General features: G+C 46.7%; 1 non-coding gene across 1 annotated transcript; it reads left to right on the top strand.

Annotated features, from left to right (window-relative positions):
• The first annotated feature begins 5,913 nt into the window (after positions 1–5,913).
• On the top strand, positions 5,914–5,986 carry TRNAR-UCG (transfer RNA arginine (anticodon UCG)). The gene has a single exon. It is a non-coding gene; the product is annotated as a tRNA-Arg (tRNA).
• The last annotated feature ends 4,374 nt before the right edge of the window (positions 5,987–10,360 follow it).

The raw sequence follows: 10,360 nt of genomic DNA, 5'->3' as shown, positions 1-10,360 counted from the left end.
GACTTAGAGGGCCTAATAATACCATCCTTCAACATCTGATCGATGATTTCTTTCAGAGCCTTCATTTTAGGTGGAGATAGCCTATACGGTGGAAAACGGACAGGAATAGAATCCGTGACCTCAATTTTGTATTCAATAAGGTCAGTAACACCAAGAGTATCAGAGAACACCTCGGGAAACGACTGACACAGTTTGCGAATACTATCAGCCTGCTCCTCAGGTAGATGTCTAAGGTCTAACAACATCTCATCCTGGGTAGGCGAAATAGATGAACATGACACAGAATTACACTTTAATAGTGGGATTTTACAACTAGAAGCAAATTTGAATGTGCACGACCTAGACTGCAGATCGAGCACAAGACCAGTGTGAGAAATAAAGTCAGCTCCCAATATAATGGGGCAAGACAATTGCTTAGCCACAAACAATTTAACTTTCCATGTAAACTTAAAAACACGAATTTTGACCAGTAAGGAACCTAGAATTTCTAATGGAGATGAATTAGCCGAAACGTATTGAACAGGAGAAGAGACATAGTCAGGGAGTTTACAAACAGATTTCAATTTAGAATACCAATCAGCCGAAATAATGGAACAAACACTGCCTGAATCTAAGAGAGCTGTTATAGGCTCGTTATTTAACTCAATCTTAAGAAAAGGAACAGGTGCGGGGGTATCCGCCGCAATCCTAAGACACTCTTTAGGGCATTCAAACGATGAATTTGAAGGCTGGTCGTTCTCTGCATTTACAACCTGTTTACTAGGGGCTGAGTCTCGGGAAGATGGATTAGTCGGCTCAGCCGACGCCACTAGTCACTTTTTATTATTGGCATAGCTGGAATTTGCACCAGAAGTTGAGCAGGAGGGGGTGCTATTTGAGTTTGGGCAATTCTTGGCGATATGTGAGAAGGCCCCACACTTAAAACAGCCTTGTGATGACCCTGCTCCATTCCTTGTCCCACTTGACTTGATCAGAGGACACTTATTCCGCAGATGGTCAGGCGACCCGCAAGCATAACATTTACGGGGATTGACTGGTCGGCGAGGTGGAGGCCGAGTGTTACTAAAGGAAGGCGGGGGTTCTTTCGCGACACGCAAAGAATCGGCGTATCTAACTCCTTCCGCTGAGACTGCCAATGCTTCAAGTTCCGAGAACGTTTGCGGGCACGCCGCGAAACACAAATATGACCTATAGGATGGTGAAATACCTTCCACAATAGCTTGTACAATTTGATCCTCAGGGAAGTGAAGAGCAAACACCCTAGTATAAAACTTAATGTCTTGGATGAAGTCAGCCAAGTTTTCATCCAAGCGCTGTACACGGTAATAGTACTTCTGAATCAGGGAGGACCTGGCCCTAGCCGGGATGAAGTTAGCTAGCAAATGGGCATGGAAATCCTCAATAGATGATTGCTCGGCAATGGCTCTTACGATTTTATCAGAGAGAATACCAATAGCATACGGATAGATAATTTGCAAAATTTGACATGGCGAAAGAGAAAAAACAAGAGCATGATCCTGAAATTCCACTAGAAATCTTAAAAATAAAATTACGTCACTGGTGGTATTAACGGAAAACTTGGATATACCTCTGAGCAACATTGCCAATGGATGAGGTAAGCTGCTAAACCCGGGCGACATAGTAGGTAAAGGTTTCAATGGCAAGGAAGTTAATTCAGCACGTACATTGTTCAACGATGTGCGACGTTCAGACTCGTTGTCCAATGGGGCAGAGATAGTTTGAGCAGCAACGGTTATCCTATTGCCTTCTCCCTTAGCAGGATCTTCCTCACTACTTACATTCACAACGGTGGGCTGATCAGATTTGGGAGGAACTTCCCCAGTTAACAATTGAGTGACTTTACTAGACAATTCAGAGATAGTTTCAAGGAGCGTATTAGCTTGCTTCCTCTGAACGTCATTCACCTTCAGAGACAACAGATCATTAACTCTATTTGAAAAGTGATATAGCCTGCCTTGCACACGCTTAATTTGATTAGGAGACGGATCGTTTTCATCAAAAAAGCTGACTACAGATGCTAGCCCAGTAATATTCTCGACGATCGTGGAAAGAGAATCATCAATTTCTTTCTCTCCCAAATTGGGGATGGAAATGGGCAAATCAAGGGACTCTCTAAGCTTGTTGGTGTCGATTGCAACCGTGCCTCCAGATTGCACGTTTCTGATAGTTAACTCATATATCAACTCCTCTTTGCGCAAGTAGTTAAGGAGGAGAACATCGCGAGGGCCGGGCATGATGACAGAACAATTTTGAAAAACTCAAAAAATTTCCAGCAACTGAGAAAATTATTAGAGTTCGAATCAAAGCAATGTTTAGCCGTCAAAAAGGGGCTAAATTGAGACCCATTCAACCACGCTCTGCTACCACTTGTTACCGGGTTTTTGTGGTAGTTAAGCATGAAAGAAGGTGCTGGGTGGTGAATAGGTCTCAAGCTACTAAAGAGAAATTAAATTTTAAAATTTAATTAGGTTATATTTTCTTTTCAAAATTAGGTAACAACAAATAGAACAGGTACTTAGTAGCCGAAATACAACTTGAAATGTACAATTACAGGGATTAAAGAATTTGGGCTTCGAGCCCTGAAAACACAATTCTTGAGCAACTAGCTCAACTTTACGATATACCAATTTCAACAAAAGGGGCAGAAGACCCCAATCAAACCCTGGAGCCCTTGCTCCAAATTACACAGCAAAGCCTCCTCGAGGCATACAACTCTCAGTCTTAGAAAAGAGCCACTCGCTCTTAAAGTTAAGCCTCTCCCAGGCCACACCAAACTCAACTTTCAAGTTGTCCTCAAAGGACATATACACAGGGGTAAAATACCCAACCTACTGAGGTCTATTAGGTGAGAAAAGATTAATACATGACCTCAAAATACAACTTGAGAGGAGGCGAACTTGCACTCCTAATACACTTTGCTTAAGACCTACTTGGCACTAGGCCGTTAATACAAGGGCTAATCCCATACTACAGAGGTGACTTAATGGCAATTTACATTACATTACGGGAGAATTGGTTGAGAAAAATAAGTTCACCTCAAGACGATGTGAGTGGGAACTCGAGAGGGTTAGCACTCTCTATCCCATAATGTATCTTTACAAGAGAATAGAAGAAAAGAGTAGTTACATTTTAGGAAAAGGTTACATGATGGAAAACGCTTCGAACCCGCCGCGAGAGTTAAACTGCCGACCTAGCAAGAAAAGAAGATATTAATAGGCCATTACCTGGTAGTAGATCGCTGCCGAGGAAAGAGGCGCTTCCCGCCTCCTGCTATGTACTTAATACACTGAAAGATGGAACAGAAGTGGCCCGGAGACCCCAAAATCAGCAGTTTATAACCTCTCGCGGAAGATTCTAGGCGTTAGGGGAAATAAAACACCCTCCCTCAAAGTTTTTATTGGTTCGGGAAAAGAAACCCCTACATAGAGGAAAAGAAACACATTATTGGCGGAAAATTAATTAAAGAAATTCGGGATTGGCTAGATCCAAAATAAGGGGAAAAGGAGGGGTATACAGCCAACTTAAACCATGACAGAAAGAAATTTAACAAAGAACAAACTCTTGAAATAAAAATTTCTCCAACAAAATAGTTCTTTGATTTCGCACTAGGTCGCACTATTGTTGATCTTCAGTAGTGTCCTCTAGAAGAGAAAGTTCGCACTTCTTACTTCAAGCGGAACAAAAACACCTCAAAAGTGACACAGTTCAAAAACTCAAAATTTTCCATGTGGTGACATCTTCTGAGTAAGTAGAGAATTAATAGAATAGATAAAGTTCAACCTTCCTCCAGAAGAGGAGTTTCAACTGGCGCAACTTTTAAATAAACGGTGTAGAGGTGTACCGCCCGGTACAATTATTATTATTATTATTATTATTATTATCATCATCTGTTTACCCTCCAGGTTCGGTTTTTCCCTCGGACTTAGCGAGGTATCCCACCTCTACCGCCTCAAGGGCAGTGTCCTGGAGCTTCAGACTCTTGGTCGGGGGATACAACTGGGGAGTATGACCAGTACCTCGCCCAGGCGGCCTCACCTGCTATGCTGAACAGGGGCCTTGTGGAGGGATGGGAAGATTGGAATGGATAGGCAAGGAAGAGGGAAGGAAGCGGCCGTGGCCTTAAGTTAGGTACCATCCCGGCATTCGCCTGGAGGAGAAGTGGGAAACCACGGAAAACCACTTCCAGGATGGCTGAGGTGGGAATCGAACCCACCTCTACTCAGTTGACCTCCCGTTCCAGACCTCGTACCACTTTTCAAATTTCGTGGCAGAGCCGGGAATCGAACCCGGACCTCCGGGGGTGGCAGCTAATCACGCTAACCACTACACCACAGAGGCGGCTATTATTATTATTATTATTATTATTATTATTATTTTGGAGAACCCTGGAAAACGTTTTGCACGAGTGTTTAAATAATTTGTCAGCCTCTGTCGTGTAGTGGTTAGTGTGATCAGCTGCAACCCCCGTGGGCCGGGATAGATTCCCAGCTCTGCCGCGAAATTTATAAAGTGGTACGAGTGCTGGAACGGGGTCCACTGAGTATAGGTGGGTTCGATTCCCACCTCAGCCATCCGGGAAGTGGTTTTCCGTGGTTTCCCACTTCTCCCCCAGGCAAATGCCGCGATGGTACCTAACTTAAGGCCACGGTCGCTTCCTTCCCTCTTCCTTGCCTGTCCCATCCAATCTTTCCATCCCTCCACAATGCCCCTGTTCAGCATAGCAGGTGAGACCGCTATGAGTAGGGAATGCACCCCCAACCCCCGTCATTATTCAGTTGACCACCAGAGGGCTGAGTGGACCCCGTTCCAGCCTCCGTATATTTTGTGACAGAGACGGAAATCGAACCCGGTGCTCCGGGGTTGGCAATTAATCACGCTAACCGCTGCATCGCAGAGGCGGAATGTTTAGCATTAAGAAATAATATTTCAGCAGAAAAATTCCAAGCCCATATTGACAGTTCGTATCAGGTGGTATGTACTTTACGTCAAAACTAGTAGGCGGGACCCCAGCACAGTCCCGTTGGAACTTTTAAAACTATTGTTGCCCTGTAACCAGTGAGTGATAAGCGCTAACAGTTAGTATCTCTTATAAAAATTTGATTTTGAGGAAATGAATAGTTTCATATTTGTAACAAGCAGTATTCCTAGTACATAAACATGATTACGATATCAAAAGCACCTACTGTATATTATCTGACCGTGAATGAGTAAAGTGCGTGGCCCTGTGGCGCAACGGATAACGCGTCTGACTACGGATCAGAAGATTCCAGGTTCGGATCCTAATCCTTGCAGGGTCGGTACATTTTGTCCGCTTCTGTGGTGTAGCGATCAGCCTGATTAGCTGCCGCATCGATTCCCAATTCCGCCACGAAATTTAAAAATTGGTATGAGTGCTGGAACCGGTTCCACTCAGCCCTGGAACGGCAACTGAATAGAGGAGGGTTCGATTTCCGCCTCAGCCACCTGGAAGTGGATTTTGGTGGTTTCTCACTTCTCTAACAAGAAAATGCCGAGATGTTCCTAACTTAAAACCACGGCCGTTTCCTTCCCTCTTCCTTGTCTATCCCTTCCATCCCCTTACAAAGCCCCGGTTCAATATAACAGGTGAGGCCCTTGGTTTAGGTACTGGTCTCCTTACCAGCTGTATCCCCCAAACCAAAATCTCAAGCTGGAGGACATAGCCATTGAGGCGGTATTGAGGAAAGGTATTGATGGGATACCTTGCTGAATTTGAGGGAAAAATCAACCTGGAGGGTAAACGGATTAAGAAAGGAGAAGAGTGTGTAAACGTCCATGTGCATTTACAAGTAAGGTAGCGGTTGCTAGTGGATATCGGTTCGCGTTTTGTCCAATTGTGCTTATCTAGAGTGTTATAGAGCGACGGCATGACGAGACCGTGTGGCCTAACGGATAAGGCGTCGGACTTCGGATCCGAAGATTGCAGGTTCGAGTCCTGTCACGGTCGAATTTTTTCATTTTTCTGTCAGAACATATTTCCGTCCTTTGTCAGTTTTATATAAAATATACTTGCTTATCAAAGCTCCAGCACACTCATATTTGCTAGTGGCTTTACGTCGCACCGACACAGATAGGTCTTATGGCGATGATGGGATAGGAAAGGGCTAAGAGTAGGAAAGAAGCGGCCGTGGCCTTATTAAGGTACAGCCACAGCATTTGCCTGGTGTGAACATGGGAAACCACGGAAAACCATCTTTAGGGCTGCTGACAGTGGGATTCGAACCCACTATCTCCCGCATGAGAACTCACAGCTGCGCGCCTCTAACCGCATGGCCAACTCACTCGGTCACTCTCATATTAATGTGGCTCAACTGCACACGGGGCTGTAGAAAAAAATACATTTCTTTTTTGTGAGGGGACATTTGCTGATTAGTGTTCAAGGACCTTGGAGGACCTTGGCAAACGTTTTGCAGGAGTGTTTAATAACTAGTCCGCCTCTGTGGTGTAGTAGTTAGTGTGATTAGCTGCCAGCCCGGAGGCCCGGGTTCGATTCCCGGCTCTGCCACGAAATTTGAAAAGTGGTACGAGGGCTTGAATGGGGTTCACTCAGCCTCGGGAGGTGGAATGAGTACAGGGGGGTTCGATTCCCTCCTCAGCCATCCTCGAAGTGGCTTTCCGTGGTTTCCCACATCTCCTAAACTGCATGGCACCTAACTCAATTCCACGGCCGCTTCCTTCCCATTTCCTTGTCTATCCCTTCCAATCTTCCCACCCCCCACAAGCACCCTGTTCAGCAGAGCAGGTGAGGCCGCCTGGGCGAGGTACTGGTCATCCTCCCCAGTTATATCCCCCGACCCAGAGTCTGAAGCTCCAGGAAACTGCCCTTGAGCGGTAGAGGCGTGATCCCTCGCTGAGTCCGAGGGAAAAACCGACCCTGGAGTGTAAACAGATTACGACGGCGACGACGACACCTAATTAATACTACAACCTAAATGATGTAATTAAGAATATACTTTCTAATGTGTCGGGTCAATAATGATAATAATTATAACGAATGCTGAATGAAGTCAGTTACTTAGTTTTACGGTTACAGATTCTCAGAGACACTCATTTGCCGGAATGTTGCCTTACAGGAGTGTATCTATACCTACACGCCGGTGAACATACCTATATTAACTTGGTGAATTTAAGGATCTTGAAGTATTACCGAAGAAAGCTGAGTTCGAAACACCGACTTAGCCTCAGTACTCGAGTGCGGTACCGTCTGAGCTACTCAGCCCCGTGAAAAAGTTGATGTGCATGACTCCAACTGCGACGCTAATTTCTCGTACCAAAATGTTTCGTGCTTTTTTTTCCAGCAAGGATGCGGGTTTTCTACTTAGCTAAGCGCTCTTTTGTGGGGGAGACGTACGATAATTATCTTGAAGAATGTACAGCAAGAATTTCCAGTAAAACTACTTCGGAAAGACGGGAGGTAAGATGTGTACCCCGGGTGGGACTCGAATTCTCAATCTCCGGTTAAGGAGACTGATGCCTTATCTACACTGACTGACAGAGCAAATGCAACACCATGAAGGAGTGGTTCGAAAAGGATGAAAGTTGGGGAAAAAACAGAGACGGCACGGACGAATAATTGATGTTTATTTCAAACCGATATGCAGGTTACACAATGCGCACGGCATCGACTCAGTAGGATGTAGGACCACCGCGAGCGGCGATGCACGCAGAAACACGTCGAGGTACAGAGTCAATAAGAGTGCGGATGGTGTCCTGAGGGATGGTTCTCCATTCTACGTCAACCATTTGCCACAGTTGGTCGTCCGTACGAGGCTGGGGCAGAGTTTGCAAACGGCGTCCAATGAGATCCCACACGTGTTCGATTGGTGAGAGATCCGGAGAGTACGCTGGCCACGGAAGCATCTGTACACCTCGTAGAGCCTGTTGGGAGATGCGAGCAGTGTGTGGGCGGGCATTATCCTGCTGAAACAGAGCATTGGGCAGCCCCTGAAGGTACGGGAGTGCCACCGGCCGCAGCACATGCTGCACGTAGCGGTGGGCATTTAACGTGCCTTGAATACGCACTAGAGGTGACGTGGAATCATACGCAATAGCGCCCCAAACCATGATGCCGCGTTGTCTAGCGGTAGGGCGCTCCACATTTACTGCCGGATTTGACCTTTCTCCACGCCGACGCCACACTCATCTGCGGTGACTATCACTGACAGAACAGAAGCGTGACTCATCGGAGAACACGACGTTCCGCCATTCCCTCATCCAAGTCGCTCTAGCCCGGCACCATAGCGTGCACGTCTATGCTGTGGAGTCAATGGTAGTCTTCTGAGCGGACGCCGGGAGTGCAGGCCTCCTTCAACCAATCGACGGGAAATTGTTCTGGTCGATATTGGAACAGCCAGGGTGTCTTGCACATGCTGAAGAATGGCGGTTGATGTGGCGTGCGGGGCTGCCACCGCTTGGCGGCGGATGCGCCGATCCTCGCGTACTGACGTCACTCGGGCTGCGCCTGGACCCCTCGCACGTGCCACATGTCCCTGCGCCAACCATCTTCGCCACAGGCGCTGCACCGTGGACACATCCCTATGGGTATCGGCTGCGATTTGACGAAGCGACCAACCTGCCCTTCTCAGCCCGATCACCATACCCCTCGTAAAGTCGTCTGTCTGCTGGAAATGCCTCCGTTGACGGCGGCCTGGCATTCTTAGCTATACACGTGTCCTGTGGCACACGACAACACGTTCTACAATGACTGTCGGCTGAGAAATCACGGTACAAAGTGGGCCCTTCGCCAACGCCGTGTCCCATTTATCGTTCGCTACGTGCGCAGCACAGCGGCGCATTTCACATCATGAGCATACCTCAGTGACGTCAGTCTACCCTGCAATTGGCATAAAGTTCTGACCACTCCTTCTTGGTGTTGCATTTGCTCTGTCAGTCAGTGTATTACGCCATAGGAACTGATGTATGTATGGTATATGATGAACTTTTCCTCAACACAACCTCGGTGATGTGTAGTGTCCAAATTGTGCTACGTCCTCTACTGTAATTATGATGTAGATTCCCGGGGGCCACTGATCCTCTCTATGGAGGTCCGGGAAAGAATATTACGGATGGGAAAATTGATTAGGAAAATGTCATAGTCTTTAGGATGTATCATTTCTTCATAACTGTGTTTCCAACCCGTTTCTCTACGAGTTGGAGATTGACCTTAAGAGCAAGATTTCTTTCTCTATTTCTCAATACGTTTACACTCCAAGGTTGGTTTTTCCTTCGGACTCAGCGAGGGATCCCACCTCCACCGCCTCAGGACAGTGTCCTGGAGCGTGAGACATTGGGCCGGGTGATATAACATGGAAGGAGGACCAGTACCTCGCCCAGGCGGCCTTACCTGCTATGCTGAACAGGGGTCTTTTGTAGGGATGGGAAGATTTGAAGGGATAGACAAGGAATTAAGTTAGGTGCCATGCCGTTTAGGAGATGTGGGAAACCACGGAAAGCCACTTCGAGGATGGCCCCCCCTGTACTCATTCCACCTCCCGAGGCTGAGTGAACCCCATTCCAGCCCTCATATCACTTTTTCAAATTTCGTGGCAGAGGCGGGAATCGAACAATGACCTGCGAGGTAGGCAGCTAATCACACAAACAATTACACCAGAGAGGCGGACCAGTCCATGTACCACTTCCATGATTTCGTGTCAGGGGCGAGAATCAAACCCGGACCTCCGACGGTTGCAGCTAATTAGACTAACCACTACACTACAGAGGCGGACCTGTTTATAATTAAGAAATAAAATTTCAGCAGTAAACTTTCAAGCCCATATTGACCGTACGTATCACGTGGTGTGTACTTTGCGTGGTAACTTGTAGGCGGGAACCCAACACACTCAGGTTGGAATTTTAAAAACTATTGTTGCCATGTAACCAGTGAGTGATAAGTCCTAACAGTACCACTCACAAGAAATATGATTGTGAAGAAATGAATAGTTTCATATTTCAAATAACATTATTATGATACCGAAAGCACATGACGTAAATTTTTTGAAGGTTACTGCGTAAACCGCGTGGCCCTGTGGCGCAACGGATAACGCGTCTGACTACGGGTCAGAAGATTACAGGTTTGAATCCTGGCAGGGACGGTGTATTTTGTCCCCTTCTGTGCTGTAGTAGACATCGTGTTTGGCTGCCACTTCCAGACGGCCCAGGTCAGATTCCCGATTCTGCCATGAAATTCGAAATGTGGTCCGAATGCTGGAACGGGCTCCACTCAGCCTCGGAAGGTCAACTGAGTAGAGGTGGGTTAGATTCCCGCATCAGTCATCCTCAAAGTGGTGTTCCGTAGTTTCCCACTTCTCTACCAGGACAATGC

The sequence above is a fragment of the Anabrus simplex genome, chromosome 8 (assembly GCF_040414725.1).
Source record: "Anabrus simplex isolate iqAnaSimp1 chromosome 8, ASM4041472v1, whole genome shotgun sequence".
NCBI lineage: Eukaryota > Metazoa > Arthropoda > Insecta > Orthoptera > Tettigoniidae > Anabrus > Anabrus simplex.
The sequence above is the reverse complement of the archived record's forward strand: the minus strand, read 5'-3'. Positions and strand labels throughout refer to the sequence as shown.